The sequence below is a fragment of the Adiantum capillus-veneris genome, chromosome 24 (assembly GCF_014529385.1).
Source record: "Adiantum capillus-veneris isolate H3 chromosome 24, ASM1452938v2, whole genome shotgun sequence".
NCBI lineage: Eukaryota > Viridiplantae > Streptophyta > Polypodiopsida > Polypodiales > Pteridaceae > Adiantum > Adiantum capillus-veneris.
This window is the reverse complement of record NC_140954.1, coordinates 90,496,526-90,519,009: the sequence shown is the minus strand read 5'-3', so window position 1 is coordinate 90,519,009 and position 22,484 is coordinate 90,496,526.

Sequence of the window (22,484 nt, the reverse complement as noted above, 5' to 3'; positions counted from 1 at the left end):
CAATTATCTCCGGTCTCAGACCCAAGACCTCACACACCTTCGAAGATGGTGAGAGCTAGCGGGGTATGAGAGTAGATTGAAAGGAAGAAGGAGTATTCTTACGAGAAATATGTACATATCCTCACATAATCACTCATATTAGCATAGCTTAGCTTATTAATTAGCATGGTAGAGGAGATGAGCATGCATTGAAGCTTGGCTCTTGGTTGGATTTGCATCACAAAGCCAAGAGTTGTTGGTGTAGGCCTCCCTTCTCACAAGCTTGGAGTAGGTGATAAGCTTTCCATTAAATCTTGAGAAGGAGAGAGAGTCTTCTTTACTTCACACATGAGATTATGTGAGTGTGTGTGTGTGTGATAATGCCTTGCAAAAATCAGCCCCCTCTCTCTCTTGGTCGACCCCTCTTGCTATTTGCTCATGCTGCAACCTCATTGGACCTCCCCAAATCTAGCCAATGGTAATTAAGCAGTATAAGTGATAGCCTTCTGACATGTGTCCCCCTTTCCCCTTTTGTGAGAGCTTTAGGTAATTTAATCATTCAGCTAAACTCTCATTGGACCCCTTTGCCTCCTGGCCTATAGGAATCAGGCAAGCCTTTGGGCTGCTGAATGCTCATTGGTCCCCTTGGGAGACTGTCCAATAGTCTTCTAGAGAGCTTACTTCTCATTGGTTCTTTTATTAAGTGTTTTTAAATTAATTAAACTAGATTTAATCTAGCCTAATTCTCATTGGTCCACCTCCAAGGCTATCCAATAGGAATTGGGTACACCTTGCGGGCATCTAGTCTAGGGAGCTGACATGTGTCCCTCATTCCCTTTGTGTAAAGGGATCTTGTGTGTGTGTGTGTGACTTTCTCTCTCATCCCCTACAAGCAAGGCTCGCCCCCTCCTATGTATGGATTGCTAAATACTTTTGTGGACACACACAAAGCATCCAATTTTCCCAAAGTTTGACCTTTGGACACAACCTTTGAATTTTGGAACCTTAGCATTTTGGAAGTCTTAATGGGCTGAACCTTAGGGTCTTTTAAGCCCATTGTTGCACATGGCTCTTTTGCAAATGGCCCCCCCTTTGGATCCCTATTTTCCCTCCTTTGGATCCGTACTGTGGCCGGTCTGCTAGCTTAACCAATATTCTAGCTTTTTCTCCCCTGGCACTTCCCCATATTAAATGATCAGTTTAACATGAGAAAATCATTTAGAGAATTAGATATTGATTATTATGACATTACCTCTCTCTTGATATCATAGTCGTGCTCGACTATGGGGTAGAGAAGATAAAGCATATTCATTAGTCCTTTTCTTAGCGGGTAGAGGATCCCTATGTTACCCTACGACATCATTCCAGAATGGATGACTAGTCCATTTGGCGCTTGAGAGCCTGAGGCTGCGGCAAGCATGTCTGCGCATTAGTCCTATCAATCTTCCATAGTAGAGTGACAAGCTCTACTTGGTGTTTGGGAGACGTCGTCTCCGCAAACTTGATCTAAGCATGCATACTACTTCATTTTTGTGCACAATAAAGAAAAAGAGAGTCTTATAAGACAAAAACATTGTTCATTTTTAACATTTTGTACATTTCCTTACTCTTGGGAAGCATTGTAAGCATTGAAAAGGTTTAGGTTATCCTTTAAATGTATGCCTTGCATCCATCTAGCATCTTCAAAAGGATAATTTTTAAACTTAATAAGATATCATCGGATAGTCTTACCGCCTCTTAGTACCTTGTCTCATGTCGGAGAATGGACTCGGGTTGCAGCACCTCTTCTTGGTCCTGGATCTCCGGTGGGTCTTCAGTAGTTGGTTCTTGAGGTGGCTCTCCTTTGTAAGGCTTTAATAGGCTCACATGGAAAGCATTGTGTATGAGCCAATGATTGGGCAACTTGAGTTGATAGTCCATCTCATTGATTGGCCTAAGAATCTGGAAGGGACCATAGTACCTCTTTGCTAGTTTAGCATAGTACTTTTGGTGTCCCGTAGGATTCTTGCCCGTCGTGTGCCTTAATCGAGCCTTGGGAAATTTTAATAAGACCCAATCGTTTTCTTTAAAGGCTTGGGCTCTTCTGTGCTTGTCAGCAGTAGCCTTTTGCCTTTGTTGTGAGATAGAGATAGCATCCTTAATCTTTTGAAAAGATTCTTGTAGGTCTCGACTATACTCATCTGCAACGAAGATCTTCCCATGTACCTTAAGTAGCAAGGGAATTTTTTATCTTCCCTCAATTACCTCGAAAGGTGCTTTTCCCGTGGAAGTATGTACAGTGTTATTGTAAGCATACTCCACTAAGAGTAAGTACTTCTCCCATTGGGAACTTTGATCTACTTCCGTTACATAGGCTTTTAGTACATCGAGAATTGTTAGGTTAGCTATTTTACTTTGGCCATCCGTTTGTGGATGATAGGCCGAAGAGAAGTTTAGCCTTGTCCCTAAATTCTCAAAGAGACCATTCCAGAAATTACTGGTCATTCTAGGATCTCTATCCGACACTATGGACATTGGCAAGCCATGGTACTTGAAAATTTGTGAAATGAAGAGGGTTGCCATTTGATGGGCTTTGATAGTCTTTTTGACAGGTATAAAATGAGCTTGTTTACTAAACCTGTCAACTATCGTCCATATTCCTGTATTCCCATGGATAGACTTAGGCAATTCAAAGATAAAATCCATGGATATGCTCTCCTATGGTGAATTAGGGATTGGCAAGGGTTGAAGCAATCCAGGTTGCTTCCCTCTATCAAATTTTGTCTTTTGGCATACCACACAATTAGAAACATACTCTTGTACGTTCACTTTCATGGTAGGCCAATAGAAATATGTTTCAATTCCCTTTAAGGTAGATTGAATCCCTCTATGTCCCGCATAAGGAGGAGCATGAGATTCATACATTACTTTCTCACGTAGTGAGTTAGTAACACATAGTCTTTTGCCATAGAGAAGATAACCATCTTGTAAAGTAAATGATTCTTATTTCTTCCCTAATGCAAGGGCTGAAATCACATCTCTAAAATCGCGATCAATAGCATACTCATCTATCATTGAAGATAGATCATTGTGAGTTGCTATGGAAACCGCATTTACTCTCGGCCGTCTTGAGAGTGCATCAGCTACTTGATTATGCTTGCCAGCAATGTGAGCAATATGAAAATGAAATTGCGAAAGGAAACTTTCTCACCTCATTTGTTTGTCAGAGAGCTTGGTCTGCGTCATGAAGTACTTAAGACTTTGGTGATCCCTTCGCAAAATGAAAGGAGTCCCCAATAAATAGTGCTTCCATGAGTCTAAGGCATGTAGAACTGCAAGGAGTTCCTTTTCATATAACCTAGAGCTTGCTCAACAGGGTCGAGCCTTCGACTTTGATAGCCTATGGCGTGCCCTTCTTGAAGCAAAACAGCTCCAAGGCAATCACCACAAGCATCACATTGGACCTCAAATGGTTTTGAGAGATCCGGTAGTGTAAGCACAGGTTGAGAGATAAGCATTGTTCTCCTTAGCAGACCATGTATACCTAACGCTTTTCTTTGTTAGGTCATGTAATGGTCCCGCAATTTGTGAGAACTTTTCTATGAAGCGTTTATAGTATGCACACATACCTATAAAGCTTCTTAGTTCATGAAGATTCTTTGGTTTAGGCCATCCTTTTATTACCTCTAACTTTGATGGATCCATTTGGATGCCATCTTGAGAGATAATGTGACCTAAATACTGAATCTCTTGCAAGAAAAATTCACTTTTCTTTCGATTAACATAAAGTTTATTCTCTCTTAAAACTTGAAATATTACCTAGAGGTGTTTCTTGTGTTCGTCTAATGAATTAGAGTAGATGATAATATCATCAAAGAACACTCCAGTGAAGGTTCGATGAGGACTGAACAACTTCTCCCTCAAGTGGTTGAATGTGGTTGGTGCATTGGTCAAGCCAAAAGGCATGACAATGTATTCGTAAAGACCAAATGTGGTGCGAAATGCGGTCTTTACAATGTCTTGATCAACTATCCTTATTTGATGATAGCCACTTTTTAGGTCAATCCTACTGAAGTAGGTCAATCCTTGTAGCTTATCAAATAGGTCTTCTACCCATGGACGGGAAACCTATTTTTGATAGTGATCCTATTTAGTGCTCTATAGTCGACGCACATACGATATGTGCCGTCTTTCTTTTGATTAATAGCACATGTGAGCAAAATGGAGATGAGCTAGGCCTAACCATGCCCTTCTCAACTAACTCATGCACTTGCCGCATAATCTCCTCTTGTTGAGCTTGAGAAACTCTATAAGGAGGTCTGTTAGGCGGTGAACTTCCTAGAAGAAGTTCAATTGCATGGTCATCATTACCTCGTTTAGGAGGTAGCTCACAAGGAATGTCGTCAATAAAGACATCTTGAAACCCCTTGAGAAAATTGGATAACTCTAATTCCTTTTGGTTTCTTTTATTTTCTTTTGCTAAAGCATTAGGTTCATTTTGAGAATCTTTAACAAAAATCATGTACACGGAAATAGAGCTCTTTATTGGCTTGTTGAAAGATGGTGTATGTACAATGGGGATAGTGTTACCCATTTCCTTAGCATCTATATACATGTCTTTTTCCCTAAACTTAAAGGAGATTCTCCTTTCAGGGAATTTAACATTGGCAGCTAGGAGGTCAAACCATGGTGCCCCTAGGATTACATCCTCATGCTTGAGAGGAGAGATAAAGAAGTCCTCTTTGTCCACATAGCTTTGGACATGAAGCCTCAATTTCTCGATTAAGGGAGTGACTCAAGCTTCTTGCCCCTTGAAAGCACTATCTGCGGGTAGGACATCTCCCATCTCATAGGCTTGTATGCCTAGCTTGGTGCCAACTCTATAGATATAAAATTGTGAGTAGAACCAGGGTCAAAGAGAATAAAAGCATCATGTTCTCTTACCTTTCCCCAAGCATGGCATAGAGGAGATCCTTTGTGGTGAATTTGGTGAGTCTCCTCCTCTTGGATTTCAACCAAGGTAGCTCTAGGAGGATCATGGCGGGTGTTCTTTTGGGGACAAGTGCGGTACACATGCCCTTGTTCTCCGCACTTGAAACACCGGTTATCCTTTCGATAACGCTCAAGCTCTTCAGGAGAGAGTTTGTTTTTACCTTTGTAAACTCCCTTCTCTTTAGCTTTGTTGGAGTGGCCCTTAGGAGACTTTTGGACATTGTCCTTCCCCTTAGGCTCATTGTAACCCTTGTTTTCCGTGGGCTTATTATTTCTTTTAGCCCCCGTTTGGAAATTGATTCAAGAGGCCACCATAGTATGGTGTATTACCAAAGCTTTTGCTCTCCAAAATCCAACTTTTTGAAGACAGTGGCTTTGAGTTGTAGGTCCCAAAACTTGTCTACATATTTGTGGATGGATTCATAGGGAGAGAGCTTTAAGCTTTGCCATTCGGTGAGTACTTTGTCTTTGGCATCGGTGGCCAAAAACTGCTTCATAATGGAAGCTCTTAAAGCTTTCCATGTTCGTGGAGCTTCACCCTTGGCTTGTAGGCTAGACCACCATTGCCTGGCGGACTTTTGAAAGTGCATAGCTACATGGCATAGCTTAGAGGACTCCGTGAAGCCCTCATCTCCGAACGCCGCATCAAATTGTTGGATAAAGGCCAAGACTTTGTCCATAGCACCAAAGGTGCCATCATAGGTAAGGAAAGAGATGCTCTTACCTCCCTCTTTGAACATTTTGAGCTTGGATGACTTCTTCCACGCGGCATAGGATTTCCTATGGCCTCTTCTTTTTGCTGGTTCAAAGGTTGCACCATCATTTTCTTCAGAAGGTGAGAAATTTGAGGAAGGTGGAGAAGAAGGTGACCTCTTTCTCGCCTTTTTCTTGTCTTGATCTTTGTCGTCTTCACCATCACTTTCATAAGAGGAAGAGGATGAAGAAGATGGAGAAGAGGGTGTCCTCTTTCTCTCCTTTTTCTTCTCTTGCTTTTTGTCATCCCTCTTTGAATTATGGTGTGGAGAAGGGTGATCCTGCCGTCTTCGTGGAGCCATGTCCGCCGAGGTGGCGGGAGACTCACTTCTTTCTCGTTCCTTCAGTGGAGGCTCTTGAGTTCTCCTTTGGGAAGGAGATGCATCATTAAGAAGTAAATTCTTGGGCCCTTTGTATGGATTCTCTCCTTCTTCCCGAATCGGAGAGAGACCTCTTTTGGAAGTCTCACAAGGAGGCTTCCTAGGTGTTCTCTCGTCATGGTGGTGAGCTTGAAGAATCCCATGAGCATGGAGCTGCCGTTGCACTTCACTTTGGAGAGATGGATTGCCCATGGCTTGTTGAAGCCTAGAAACAAGATAGTTAACAAGCATCGGGGCATCATTAGTAGCTTGCTCATTAGCAAAATCAAAGTTATCAACATTAATTTCACTCTCTTTACTATTGTCAGCCATTCTAACAAATTTTAGGTGTAAACGTTTTAGGTGTACTTTGGCACTTCAAGCCCTGGTTGCTACTCCTCTTTACCCCTTTAGAAAAAGCACTCAAGCTACTGTACCCGTGGCTCGAATACCATTAATTGCAAGGAATAGAAGAGAGGGTCGTTCAACACCAAAACAGCAATGGCTCCTGTCAAGCTTCTAATAGCTCAATAGTGGTTAAGCCATAGGCAGGCCCCGTAGGACTCCACTATTAGGACCATAGCTCTCGACGGTGATGCCCTGTTAACTGCACGAAGGCAGGCGCACTGCAAGGATGAAAAATCCCTATTCTACTTACTCACAGGCAATTAATAATACCAACCATTTATAGCTAGCTTGAGGGCCTCCCTTCTTGAGCAAGAAAAAAGAAACCTTGTGCTCTGATACCAATGTAACATTTAATGGCCTAAATACTTGTGTGTAGCGGAAATTAGCATGAACATAGTGGGAATTTCATTAGAATAGATTCCTAATGAGAATTACAAGAGTGCTTGGGTGGAGAGAGCAACAAAAATCATAACACCTAGTTAGATAGCATGAACAATACTTTCAAAAGAGAGAGAAATTAAGCTATTGACAACAGTTGAGGACCGGATTTACATGGAGCCGGTCCCCCCTCCAAAAGGCTTTGTATTATGGTTTCTCCCATCAAGAGAGACATTGTACAATACAATTCTTTGTGTTCCTTCAAGACTAGCTAGTGCAATGAAGATGAAAGCTTCATGCACTAAGCAAAACACTTATCAAACACAACATCAATTATCTCCGGTCTCAGACCCAAGACCTCACACACCTTCGAAGATGGTGAGAGCTAGCGGGGTATGAGAAAAGATTGAAAGGAAGAAGGAGTATTCTTACGAGAAAGATGTACATCTCCTCACATAATCACTCATATTAGCATATCTTAGCTTAGTAGTTAGCATGGTAGAGAAGATGAGCATGCATTGAAGCTTGGCTCTTGGTTGGATTTGCATCACAAAGCCAAGAGTTGTTGGTGTAGGCCTCCCTTCTCACAAGCTTGGAGTAGGTGATAAGCTTTCCATTAAAGCTTAATAAGGAGAGAGAGTCTTCTTTACTTCACACATGAGATTGTGTGAGTGTGAGTGTGTGTGTGATAATGCCTTGCCAAAAATCAGTCCCCCTCTCTCTCTTGGTCGACCCCTCTTGCTATTTGCTCATGCTGCAACCTCATTGGACCTCCCCAAAGCTAGTCAATGGTAATTAAGCAGTATAAGTGATAGCCTTCTGACATTTGTCCCCCTTTCCCCTTTTGTGAGAGCTTTAGGTAATTAATAATTCAACTAAACTCTCATTGGACCCCTTTGCCTCTTGGCCAATAGGAGTCAGGCAAGCCATTGGGCTGTTGAATGCTCATTGGTCCCCTTAGGAGACTGTCCAATAGTCTTCTAGAGAGCTTAATTCTCATTGGTTCTTTTATTAAGTGTTTTTAAATTAATTAAACTAGATTTACTCTAGCCTAATTCTCATTGGTCCACCTCCAAGGCTATCCGATAGGAATTGGGTACACCTTGTGGGCATCTGGGCTAGGAAGCTGACATGTGTCCCTCATTCCATTTGTGTAAAGGGAGCTTGTGTGTGTGTGTGTGTGTGTGTGTGTGTGTGTGTGTGTGTGTGACTTTCTCTCTCATCCCCTACAACAAGCAAGGCTCGCCCCCTCCTATGTAGGGATTGCTAAAGACTTTTGTGGACACACACAAAGCATCCAATTTTCCCAAAGTTTGACCTTTGGACACAACCTTTGAATTTTGGAACCTTAGCATTTTGGAAGTCTTAATGGGCTGAACCTTAGGGTCTTTTAAGCCCATTGTTGCACATGGCTCTTTTGAAGATGGCCCCCCCTTTGGATCCCTATTTCCCCTCCTTTAGATCCCTATTGTGGCCGGTCTGCTAGCTTAACCAATATTCTAGCTTTTTCTCCCTTGGCACTTCCCCATATTAAATGATCAGTTTAACATGAGAAAATCATTTAGGAGAATTAGATATTGATTATTATGACAAAAGTTTCAGATTCAAGGGTTTTTTCAGATGCAAAATTGTGGCATGCACGTTTCGGGCATCAGAATTTTGCCAGTTTGCTGCGTTTGCAGAAATCTAATATGGTTGCTTCTTTGCCGCCTCTTGAAGCACTTGTCAAACATGTTTGTGAAGGCTGTATTTTGTGTAAAATGTAGCGTACTAAGTTTCCAAAGGATGGTTCAGTTAGGGCCACATGCAGGTTGCAGTTTGTGCATAGTGATGTTTGTGGGCCCATGTAAACTCCGTCCTTGGGCAATTACCTGCGCATAGTGATGTTTGTGGGCCATAAGGCTTGACCTGTTGCAAAGGGTTATGCAAAGCAAAAAGGCATAGATTATGAAGAGACTTTTTCTCCCACTTGTCGTATGACTACTGTGCATTTTCTATGTGCATTGGCAGTTCATTTTGGTTGGGATGTACATCAATCAGACATTGTTACTGCTTTCTTGAATGGTGACATATTTGAGGAGGTTTATGTAATGCAGCCTTGCGATTTTGTCAAGAAAGGACAAGAGGACAAAGTGTGCAGATGTAAGAAGGCTTTGTATGGGTTGAAGCAATCTCCTGTGCTTGGTATGAGAAAGTTGACACTCATTTGGTCAAATGAGGCTTTTGTAACAGTCCAATAGAAAGCACATTATATGTAAAGCGTGAGGGTGATGTACTTCTTGTTGTGGTTCTTTATGTAGATGATTTGTTGATCACTGGACCAAATGAGAGACATATTGCTGAACTTAAGGCTGATTTGAACGCTACTTTCAAGATGAAAGATTTGGGGTTGTTGCATCATTAGTTGGGCATATAGTTTAAGCAGTGTGATGGTGGTATTGCCTTGTGTCAGAAAAGTTACATAGAGACATTGCTATGTAAGTTTGGACTTGAGGATTGCAAACCTATTGTCGCTCCCCTGGAAATAGGTTTAAAATTGAGTCTTCATGATGCTGGTGATCCTGTAGATGTCAATCTTTACCAACTGTTGTTGGATGCCTCATTTATGTATGCAACACGAGGCTGGAATTCAGTTTGCAGTCTCACAACTCAGCAAATTTATGCATAGACTAGGGTCTAAGCATTGGCAGGCCGTCAAGAGGATTTTCTGCTACCTTAGTGGCACTTTACATCTTGGCTTGTTTTATCCCAAGGGGGGATCATTCCCACCAGACTTACATGCTTTTTCAGACTCAGATTGGGCTGGTTGTTTCAACACGCGAGTGTCCACAAGTGGTTTTTGTTTCATACTTGGCAGTTCATGTATATCATGGTTGAGCAAGAAGCAACCTACTGTGGCCACTTCTAGTTGTGAGGCTGAGTACAGGGTAGTCTTTACAGCTACGGTTGTGTATGTATGGTTTAGACGGCTTATGGATGATTTGGGTGTTGGACAGGACACTGCCAACACTATCTACACTGACAGTCAGAGCACATTGGCACCTAGTTTTTCATGCTCACACAAAGCACATTGAGGTGCATTACCACTACGTCAGGGAGAGGATCTCAGCAGGAGAGATCAACTTGGCTTATGTGCCAACACAGGACAACCTTGCAGATCTTTTCACAAAGGCATTTTCTCATGAGAAGCTTGAATCTTTCCGCAAAGCTTTGGGCATACTCCCCTTTGTGAACCAATCATGTCCTGAGGGCATGGAACTTCCCTTTACTCATGTGCCAGCTCTCGTTCACCGCATCATTCCAAGGGGGATTTGTTACCATATACATGTGGTAGTGATGTGTGTGAACAATTAGGACCGTCGGGGCATTTTTCCCCTCTTTAGGAGGGTTTTTCCCCCGTGCATTGTATAAACGCCCATACCCTAGGGCTATCCATCTTTCCATTGCACACTGAGTAACACACTCTCATTTGTGTGCCTTGAGCTTCCTTCGTCTTCTCCATGTTGTGTGCGTTTCTCTGCAACGCTAATTCCAACACATTTGAATTTAATTAAGGGATGTGTGGATCTGGGTTGGATTTCTACAAAATCCACCACCGGGACATGCCATGTGTTGACAGGCACACTAGTATGTCAGCTATTTGGTCAGTCTAATATCTATGTTGGTTAGTCGGATATCTTTCTATCAGAATTGTAGTAAGTCAGATTATGGTCAGTCGGACTGTGGTGAATCGGATATTTAACAATTGGTTGTATTCCAATACTGAGGTTGTTATAACCACATTCAGGTGAAGCAAGCTTATAAGCTCACTCTGCGCTTGTATGGATCCGACTGAAATTGGTTGAGGTTGTAGTTCCTTTCTTGATGAATAGAGTGGATCTAAGTTCTATTCTGAGTTACATTCTTGCTCTATCATATCTCATCTGTGTATCACTTTGATGTATCTGAATGTAGACTTGAGTTATGTGAGGTTAAGGGTAGTACTTTGGTTCAGTTTTCTTTGTGTTGATGAACCACAACATTGTACCTATTTTTGAAGTGGATGTGGAAAAAATAGCAACTAAGTATGTTTTGTAGAATCAAGATGATGCGTAGAAGTTTTTGACTCGGGAAGCACTAATTGCTCAAGGTAAGCAATCAACTACCAAATTGGGTAATGAGTTGTTGAAAAATTTGCAGATTGGAAACAAAGAAGAATTGGAAGCTATTGAAGTAGTAAAGCAAGCAGAAAGAGCCTTTGAACATCATATGGAAAGAATTGCTAGGGTCATTCAGGATGAACTACAGAAATTGAACATGAACACTCAGGAGGAACCACAAACAGTGAAGGTGTTAGCAGAACTGGATGAGGAGTTTATGGATAAACTGAAGGAGTTGTTGCTAGAATTTAAAGATGTTTTTGCATGGAAATATACAAATATGAAGGGAGTAGATGCTAGCTTTTGTCAACACAAAATTAACTTGAAAGTAGATGCAGTTCCAGTTGTACAACAAAGGTACAGGATGAATCCTAACTATGCCAAACAGGTTAAAGAAGAGATTGACAAACTATTGGCTGTTGGTTTCATTTATCCTTTGGAGGAAGTTACTTGGTTGTCACCAATTGTTGTAGTTCCAAAGAATAATGGAAAGATCAGGATGTGTGTAGATTACTAAAAACTGAATGCTGCTACAATAACTGATCCATTTACATTACCTTTTTGTGATACACTATCGGATGCAGTAGCTGGACATGAGCTTTAGAGTTTCCTGGATAGTTTTAGTGGATACAATCAATTCTTAATGGCACTTGAAGACTGGGAGAAAACAGCTTTTGTCATTGAGTGGGGAGTATACGCTAGCAATGTGATGAAATTTTTCTTGAAAAATGATCCACCAACATTTCACAACTTATGTATTTTGAATTCCTTACAAGATTTATGAGGGTTTTCTTGGATGATTTTAGTGCTTTTGGAAAGAAGCAGGAGCATCTTGAACACTTGAGACTGTGTTTTCAGAAATGCAAGGAATTCAGGTTGTCATTAAATCCAACCAAATGTGCTTTTGTAGTGAAAAGAGGAGTTCTTTCAGGGCATGTGATTTCTGAAGGAGGGGTTTCTATTGATCCAAGAAAGGTGGAAGCTATTAGAAAGGCACCAGAACCAATTCTTGAGGTACTCGGCTCATGTTTGCACACCATTAACAAAGCTTACAAGGAAGGATACTGTATTTGAATGGGGAGAAGAGCAGAGCAAGGCATTCAATATTTTGAAGAATATGTTGATTGTAGCACCTGTTCTAATTGTTCCTGATTGGAAGTTACCATTTCACATCTTTGTGGATGCATCTCATGTAGCAGTGGGTGCAACATTAATGCAAGACCCGGAAGAGGATAGTTCAGACCTATTTGCTATGCAAGCAGGGTATTGACACTTGCAGAGAAGAATTAGACAGTTCTAGAGAGGGAGTGCTTGGAAATGGTTTATGCATTGCAAAAGTTTAGACATTACCTATTGGCAAATAGGGTAATTTTTCATGTAAATCACCAGGCATTGATCTACTTGGTGATAAACCACACCTTTCAGGGAGGTTGGCAAGATAGATACTGCTATTGCAAGACTTTGATTATGTAGTAATACATACTCCAGACAGACTTCATGTATTGGCTGATTATTTGAGCAGATTAGAAATAGGAGAGGAAGATTGTGGAGGTGTACCTAATCAACTGCCTGATGCAGAGTTGTTTCTAGTTCAGGTGACTGACCAGTCAGGAGACTGGTATGAAGACATGCTCAGTTTTTTACTGAAGGGGTGTTATCTGAAGCAATGACTAAGAATCAAAGAAAGAGATTGGCATTAAGAAGCAAGCTAGTCTAAAAGTTTTAGCTCTGAGAAACCGGCGTTGGAGAATTACCATGTATGGATTGAACTACCCAACCTCCCTTTGCACTTTCACCATCACCTCAAACTAATAGTGGAGCAGCTAGGAAAAGTTCTTGGGGGGAAACCTCATTAAGATTTCAACCCCTCATGGAATCCCTAGATGTTAATTGAAATGGACCTCTCTAAACCCCTCCCTGAGTCCGTTATCATAGCCACTGATGAAGGAGAAAATTCGAACATCCCATCTCCTACAAATATTTACCCAATGCTTGCTTTCATTGCGGTGCTACTGGTCATTTTGTGTGCGACAATTCCCTATCAAGTTCCCTACCCCTCGACCGGCTCAGAATCAAGCCCCCCTACTACCAGTACAACAGATAACCCCAAAGAAAGGAACGAGAAGTCTGCTACTACACCCCGTCCACCCCCAGCTATTCCTAACAAGAACAAGGGGTCGAACTCCTGAAGAGAGAACAATAGGGCCAGATCCAGGAACTTCAATAGATTCTCATTGTTAGAAGACCTTCCAGAATGAGAGGACTTTGACATTTCTGATCATGCCTCATCAGACTCAGAATGAGAAGAGGTAACTGCCACTCTAGTAGAAAAGATTGTTGAGCAAAACAAAGGTGGTAACAACCTGCAAATTACTATCAGAGACAAGCTCTTGGACCTCAATCAAGTCTCCCAACAACCTTTGCACGAAGTTAACACCAACACATCCCTAGAGCCAATGGACATTCATAAAGACAACAAGAGGCCTCACTCTGCTGTAGCCAGAACACCCTCGAAGAGTCAACAGGATAAAGGTAAGGAAAAAGCTAGTAGATGAAGATCCTATCTTGGAATGTAAAGGGGATCTCTGACCCCATTAAATTTAAAAAGATCAGGCAGTGGCTTTTAGACAACCCTGTAAATATTTGTGTCCTACAAGAAATTAAGGTAGTTGGAGATGACCTTACGAGGAGATTGAATGGAATAAACCCTGACTTCTGCTGGCTCACCTCTTCTCATGTTGGGGGATTAGGTGGTATAGCCATTGGTTTGAAAAAAGAGCTTGCCATTGAAATTTGTTCAGCTTTTAGGTCACAATATTGGTGTGCCATCCCCGTTCAATTGTATGTTAATTTTAGTTTATGCAAGAGACAGCTCTAACAATAGGGCTCAGTTGTGGGAAGAACTTGCTGCTATCACATGACCAGTAATCATGGTAGGAGATTTCAACATGGTGGAATCTATTGAAGATAGATTCTTAAGACTCGGTCTGGTTATTCAAGGCCAACAAAAGATTTGCTGAGATAAATGTAAGGAATTTCATGACCTTTGGGATGCAGGTACCGAAAGAGAATATACATGGCAAAACTATAGTAGAGACCATCTGGCGAGGAAAGCCAGGTTAGACAGATGCTACATGTCATTGCAGATTTCCAACATGTTCAATAGGATCAAGTCTAAGCCCAAGTATACTTCTTGTATATCAGATCACCATCCTCTCCTCACCACTTTGGATGACAAAGCCAGCAAATAAGGAATAATTGGTTTCACACTGACCCAACATTATTCACTAGACCTGAGGTAATGTCAGAGACTTCCTCCATCTGGTGGAGAGATTTTTCCCAAGGTCTTACCCTTACTAAAGGCTGGAATGCAGCAGTGAAAAAGTCCCAACAGTTACTCATAAAGACCAGGAAGGTAGTCACAAGGGCGAGAAGGGAAAAGAAAGACCAGATGTATGCTGAGTTATGCATGTTGGAATCCTCCTCCTCAGGGGACTTAGCTATGCAAAACAAAGTCACAATGCTGAGAATGCAACTGAGAGTTGAAGAGGACCTAGCCCTACAACATACTACTCTCTTTTTCAAGGAATGGTGAGCAGGCAAATCAGATAGGCCTTCAAAAGAGATGTTCAGAAGCTTAAGGAAAAAGAATGCTAGAGAAATGGTCCCTTTGTTGATCACAAAAACAGGAGTAGCAGAATCAGATCAGCATAACCTTCAGTTTGTCCAAAATCACTTTGAGAAGCTCTTTAGCCCAAAGGAAGTGATCACATAGGAGATCAAAGACAATAGAGCAATCATTTGGGAGTACAAGAAAAAAGTCATTCCTGCTGAAGACGTACCTCTTAAAGAGTCCCCCATCTGCCAAGTTGATTTGTATGTAGCCATAGAGGCGCTCAAGCCTAATAAAACCCCTGGGTTAGATGGGTTACCTGCTGAATTTTTTCAAGTTTTTAAAGAAGTTCTAACCCCATGCCTTCTGCTTATTTGGGAGGAGGCTATCAAGTTCAATGCTATTCCTAACATGATTAACACAGGAGTGATCAAGCTTCTACACAAGAGAGGTCCTAAGGAGGATTTGGGGAACTAGAGGCCTCTAACCATGCTCAACACTGCCTACAAAGTGTTTGCAAAGGCAGTTGCTAACATGATTTCTATACACTTGTCCAAGTGGATCAATGAGGAGCAAAAAGGCTTCATCAAAGGTAGAAGAATTCTGGAAGCTATTATCTCATTGTGGGAAGGAATTGAATATGCAGAAGAATCCAACCAGGACTTTGTGTTCATTAATGTGGACCATGACAAAGCGTATGACAGGTTAGAATGGTCCTTCATTTTGGACAGCTTGTTCCACATGGGGTTTGGCAAGAATCTGGTTTGCTTTGTGACTACCCTTTTGGGAAATGCTCATGCTAAAGTTTCTCTCAATGGTATGATTTCGGAATCTTTTGAACTAAACAGGTCGGTCAGACAAGGATGCTATCTTGCTCCGCTCTTATTTGCCATAGCAGGGGATGGTTTGAACTATCTGATCAAAGGATGGATGGAAAGGAAGCTTATTTAGGGAATCTCTCTACCTAGAACCAACAAGCAATTATGTCTTTCCCAGTTTGATGATGACACCAATGGTCTGTTGAAAAATGAAGAGCATTCCATCAAAAAATTTTGGAAGCCAATAGCCATTTTTTGCTCAGCTTCTGGGTCCAGACAGAATCACTCTAAAACAGGTGTAAGGTCATTTCTTTCTCACATCCCTCTATCAGGCACCCAATCTTAAGGTATTATTTACTGGTTGTCATGTCCAGGATGCCAAGATAAAACTAGATCAAGTAAGGATCTACAGAAGCAAGTGTGTTGTACTAAAAGATGCAATGGTGTATTATTCCATGCTGAGTGCTAAAGAGCAAGATCTCATTGATAATAGAACAATTGACATGGCACAGGATTTGGGTCCAGGAGATCTCTGATGAAATTTGTGATTTGGTAAGGAGATTTGAAGAAGCACACGACTTTGTGGATCGGCTGCAAGTCGAGATTGACAATCTGTAATGTCTGATACGAACAGAATTACGTTTAAGATATCCCAACTTTTACTGCTTTTGCATTACAGGTTACTGTCTATTGTGTCACGAGTTATCAACCCCCTTGTAATCTTCTCACTTACCCACCCCTTGGGTAGCTTGATGTAATTTTTTTTGGCTTCTTACTTTAATTCAGACCGCTTATTTGGTATATAAAAAAAAAGGCCTACGCATGAAAGAGTGGCAGGCAATTGTTTATCAACAGGCTGTTCTTGGAAAACAAGAAATTTTATAAGAGACTTCTACTGCCAATTGCAAGCAGAGCAAGCACAACTTGCCCTGTAACCCCTCGAAGTCCTTGGCGGGACGGGGCTCTTAAAATTCTTGGTGGTGTACTATTGCCCAAGGCTCTTTTTCTTTTGGTGACGTGGTGACCTCTGAAAACCTCGTGTAAGACAGCTGTACTGGGCGGGACCTATACGCAAGGTGTTCACACGTGTGAAGTGGCACGTGCGAAAGTGTTGTCCGTTTCTGAATATGGTGTGGGCTTGCGGGGGAGCAATCCAGCATTTGACGACAAGACTGCTGACGTGGTCCAAGCATGGCTAACTCGGGTGACCTGGCAGCTGCACAGACGCCACGTCAGCTTCCTGTCGATTGAGAATTTGCGCTGTTCCTCAACTCTGCCGACATGATACATCACTATCGAGGAGACGGTAGAGCGGAAAAGATTCGGCAGACTTTAAATATCATTTTTGTCGTCAAGAAAAAGGCAAAAATTCTGAAAAGCTAAAAGCCGAAAGATGATGTGGACATAAAGGTATCTACTAGTACTAGAACCTTTAAGTATGATGTTATACACCTTTGTTTAGGCTTTTTCTTGATTGAGAAGGCTGGGTTTATATTAGATCAAAGGTCACCTTTACCAAAGTGGGTAGATCAAGATTATCTCTAGTGTTAACTTAAAGTGGCCTTTAAGTTTTAACTCTTCACTATATATGATTTCAACAATCACTGTATTTTTATCTTTTCACTTGCTTTTGAGCAACGGTGGAGTGTGGTTGTGGATTCCCAAATTGTGGGCAAGAGTTTATGATGATTGAAAAAGACTCTCCTCCTTCTCCCCCTCTTCCTCTTGGATTCATGCACCGATGGATGCATTTTGTACAATATAATAGACACTAGATCTTGTAAGTTGTAACCTTCAAAAATAACCAACCTTAGAATATGCAAGGCATATTTTATTTTATATATATATATATATATATATATATATATTGTATACCACAACATTATTTAAAACCATATTGTCATGCTTGCAATTATATGCTATCATGCCAACTCGCAAGCATTGCCACGACACTAAGTAACACATGACATTAAAGAGAGGGGGGTGATGGGATCGATGGCCCGTAAGTGGACTCGGGAAGCCCAAGGCAGATTAAACCCGGACACGCGAGAAGCTCGAGGCAGATTAAACCCGGACGCGCGACAAGTCAACGCGAAAATGTGGGCGGGCGTCGACTCGATTTGAACCCAGGGTCTCGTCGCCCAGATTGAGACGCATGGGGTAACCATCCCACCCGTGTGCACATGCTGTTACCATGGCCCGTTTTTTGGGTTTTATTATTAAAACATAGACGCTGCCCGGGTTTAGTCTGTGGCCGGGTTTAGTTTTTAAGTGTCCATTTACGGGTGCAATCTCCCTGATTTTTGTGCACGCACTTCTCTGTCCTCGATCCCCTTACCCCCCCCTCTTTAATGCTATGTGTTATTTAGTCCTGAGGCAAGCATTGTGTTGGCTCTCAAATCCAAGCAATAACAAGGAAAGGTAAGGATAATGGTTGACTCTAGGGTCTACCCTTGTCATGTTCACCATTGTGTGAATGTAGCATGCACTATGTTGTACATTGTTTTTGTGTGTGCGCGTGCGTGCTCTGGAAAAATGTGCCTTCACTTAGCCTTAAGCCGGTTGAAAAATCAAAACAGCCAGCTGAAAGGAGGGGGAGAAGGAGAAAATCTGCTTGGAAAATTTAAGAAAATAGAGTTAAATTGCAAAAAAAGCCGGCCATTTTGGAAAAGTTTCTCTTTGAATTTACTCTAAAGGGAATTTTGTACGTTTGTGAAATTGATTTTCCTTGAACATTGGCGACGTGTGTGTGTGTGTGTGTGTGTGTGTGTCTGTGAGAGAGAGAGAGAGAGAGAGAGAGAGAGAGAGAGAGAGAGAGAGAGAGAGAGAGAGATGGGTTTCAATTTCTAACGTAAAGTGCATTTCTGATTGAGCCCTGATGTGATGCTCAACCCCATGTCACATTTCTTCTAACGAAGCGATGGCAAGATGTGTGAGGCGGTGAGCTATGAGAGTTAGCGAGATCGGTGTGGTGGTGAGCTGCAAGACGGGTGTGCTAGAAGGAGCTGTGATTGTCCATCATCTTTAAAGGAGGACACCGGGGTGTGGTTAGCTTGTCACCACATTGTGTAATGCCTCGGTTATTGGGTTTGAAGGACTAATCGAAGATCCTGCTGCGTGTTGGTTGCGATGTGCTCAAGGATCGTGATCCTACCTATACTCATGGATCGCGATCGGCCATCAAGGTAGTCGGAAAAAATAAGAATATTAAAGGGAGAAAGATAACTTCAAGTAAGCATTTCGGGGGAAGGGGGGGGGGGGGGGGGGGGGGGGGGGGGGGGGGGGTTCTCATCTTTCTCTCTGAGCCGCATGGGGGAGATGTCGGAAGTACGACGAAGAAGGGGGGTCGCCGGATCTCTCTAGGCGTGATGCAGAATTTGTATTCTTCGGAAGGGAGAAAAAGGCCATCGAATTCCTCTATTAATACTTCCAATCCGGAGAAGATTCTGAATCCTTCTGTTGACGGCTAGGACAACAACATGACATAACTCAATGTTCGCACCAAAGAGTTATTCTCTTGGAGTTATGGAATGCTGCGGATTATGGTCATAAACATCATTTGTAATAAGTAGGTAGTTTAGTTGCAGAAGCCAGGGTGCAATGGCACTTCCAGATTGTAAATACCAAGCCATTTGACCCCTCAAACTCTATTTTAGGTTAACCTAAGGTGACCTTAGTATATAAGGTACCTAGGCCATTTTTGTAAGGAGATAACTATTATCATAATCAAAGTTTAGCGCTTCCGTCTATTGTGTGTGAGAGAGAAAGAGAGAGAGCGTGAGCTTCATCCTAACGCTACTCCCCGCTCGTTCATCACATTGGAGATCCGACTGCACCATCGTGTTAGCCTCGGCAAGAGCTACGCGAAAACGCTAAGCATTCCTCATAGAACAGAGTGAACTTGCTCACGCATCTACAAGCTACTCATGGCTGTAAGTATATCAAATGATGTATGTTTTCTGCCTACAAGTAGACGACAGAATCGTAGCGACATAAGCTACGCATAGGTACTCATAGATTTCAGTTTCGGTTCCAAATTCGGCTCTGTCTTATACGCGTTTTCTGTAGATGGATTCAGAGCTAGGATTTTGAGTGTAGAGGCTTAGGGACAGGTGTATCCTAGTGAGGGGATGATGTTCCTTAAGTTTCATACGATTCTAGCATGATTTGGTGAGTTTCCCTCCATTGTGTGTATGTGGTTAGGTGGTGTAGTTGAGAGTAGTGAGACTCTAGATTGTGGTTTAGTTGGCCTTCCAAAGTTTTGTATGTGTAGGATGGTCTCAGCCTGACAAGCTAAAGAGATTTCCTCTGTGTGCCTATCGTGTCATCTGTGTCCTCGATTGACATTATGTTGATCTAGGTTGTGTTGCATGCACTTTATGGGTGGTGTAAGTCGCTCCCGCAACATTGGCGACGTTGCCGGGGATATAAGGACTTAGGTAGGTATTCCTATTAACACTCGTGTGATGGTTGCTTGCTTTAGTTTCGGCTAAAGAAATCATTTTTCTTAAGTGGATCCGGCAGAGGTTATTCCGAGATCAAGTGCATAGCGAGAAAGCGTGTGTCTTGCTGAGGGTTTTGCGACTAGGTAGATTTAGTTAGGATTTGTAGATAAGAGTAGTTGGTGTGGTGGTCGAGTGGTTTGTGAGGTGATAAAAGCGTTTGCTAGTCCGTGTGTGGCATTGAAGTGTTTTTCTACTCATAGATGCAAAACCCCATATGATTTGTAGGAGTAGCTTTAAGTAAGTGATTTGATTCTGATCTAGAGCTATTCATCACTGATTTATTTGCTAAAGTGCTTGGTTGCATTCAAAATCACTAAAAAGTGTGCTTTTGAGAAAAAAATGCAATAAAAAGAGTTATGTTGACATTTTTTGCATGGCTGATTGATGCTGAGCATATAAACGGGCATGTGCAAGGGTTCTATGCTGAAAAACTGTAATTCTGTAAACTTCGACTTTATATGCGTATGAAGTCTCAAGACCCATCTAGAGACCAAATTTAAAAAATTTGATTGCACCAGTGTGTTCAAAAGGGGGGTTTTCCCCTAAGTACACCTTGAAACTAGAGTTTTGACCAACTCTTGACACCCAAAAGGCAAAAGGCGGAGTGTCGAAAATGGGCAAAAGAGAAATTGAGATTCTTAACATATTTTTGCATGAAAATTGGTAGAAGTGCTTGAAAACCAATGCTAGACACTTGGGGATGCTTGTGATTGAGATATGTCCAAAAATTCATCAGTAGGCTTCATACATGTATGATGTCTCAAGGTTGATTTTGGCAGCAATTTTCAACTTTTGACATTATATCCATCTTCTGCATGTTGTGTTGAGCACATACACCAAATCTCATGTCATTTGGAATTATAGATTGAAAACTAGGGGGATTTTACTCTTTCAGGGGATTTCCTTGTAAAGTTGATGATTTTGCGCAATTTTGACATCCAAAATTTGTTGTGAGCACATATTCTTGTTCCACGCACTAACGGGCACCTCTAATAGAAACAAAACTAAAATCTGAGAAATAGACATCATACGTGTAGGAAGTCTTAGAGGTCAGATCTAGGGTCAAAGTTACATCTGAGTGTACCCTTGTGATCTACAACATCTAGGGAGCATATGGGCCAAAATTCATCCAATTTGAAGCAATTTTGAGCTTCCAAAGACCATAAGATGCATCTAGGCAAGTGAATGCTTGTATCGGCTATAACTTGCTTAAAAGGTGTCAAAATTGAGTTTTGAAACTTGTTGTGAGTTTCCAGTGTTGTGAGGAACCTTTGGAGTGAAACTCACTTCATTCTGACAAGTTAGACTTTATACGTGTATGAAGTTTAAAGGGCACTTTTAGAGACCAAAATTGAAATCTAAGTATACCAGGGTGTTAAGCATCACAAGACAAGCTCACATACCATATTTGGGCCAATTCTGAGCACATAGACTTTATACGCGTATGAAGTCTCAAGGCCATATTTGAAAGTCAAATTTCACTTTTGATCACATAGGAGGGTTGGAAATGATGTGTTAAGCTTGCTTGCAAAATTTCATCTCATTTGGACATATAATTTTGTTACTATATACATGTGGTAGTGATGTGTGTGAACACACTAGGACCGCCGGGGCATTTTTTCCCTCTTTAGGAGGTTTTTTCCCCCGAGCATTGTATATTGGAGCTGATCTCTTAAGACAGCTAATTCCAGTGTTAGAAGATTTCAGCTACTATTGTAGGAAGATTTCAGACAGTTGACTGGACAGGAATCAGAAACTAAACTGGAATTTGGATACTGAAATAAGAATCAAACTTATGTAATGGAAATAAGGTTCAGATTCAGATTCAGAAGACTGGACGAGAAGTAAGTGTAACTGGAATATGTGCCATGATTGGAATTACACATCAAGATTACAACGAATATGATTTACAGAGAGAAAGTACAGCCGACAATACCGCCAATGATTCTCAAGTACAAGTATAGCCAAGGCGCTAACCCAAATGATAACAATTGCCAACCCGATTACAATGTAATGGGCCCTATTTATACACTTCGTGTTTACTGTAGTAATTACTAAGTAATTCGTTGCCCATCTCCTAAGAAGACGTTCACACACAGTGAACTATCCAACCGTCTACATCCTTCCCTTTTTTCTTGAATTTTGGCAAGATTCCAAAATTTCTGAAAAATTCCCCTGTCTGATTCTGATGTGAGACTGAAAAATCCACCGTCTGGTTCTAATGTTGGGAATATGGCTTGACCACTTGACAGAGTGGCCATACAAAGATTGCGAGAGGCAGTTGAAAAGGCCAAGGTAGAGCTCTCACCAGGCCAAGGTGGAGCTCTCATCAGGCCAAGGTAGAGCTCTCATCTCCACCTGCCTGCTGAGGAGAAAAGTCGCCACCGAATTCTGAGATGGAACTACCCAGTATCCTTCCATTGGACCGTCTTTCGTTTGCCCTTTGACCTGGAGGGTGCCTGAGAAGTCCCAGTACCAGCATTCTCCTTCTGAATCAGTCGGCCTCCTGCTCGAGCTGATCGCGCCTGTCGGTGGTCATCTCTACTTCATAAGGCGTGAGG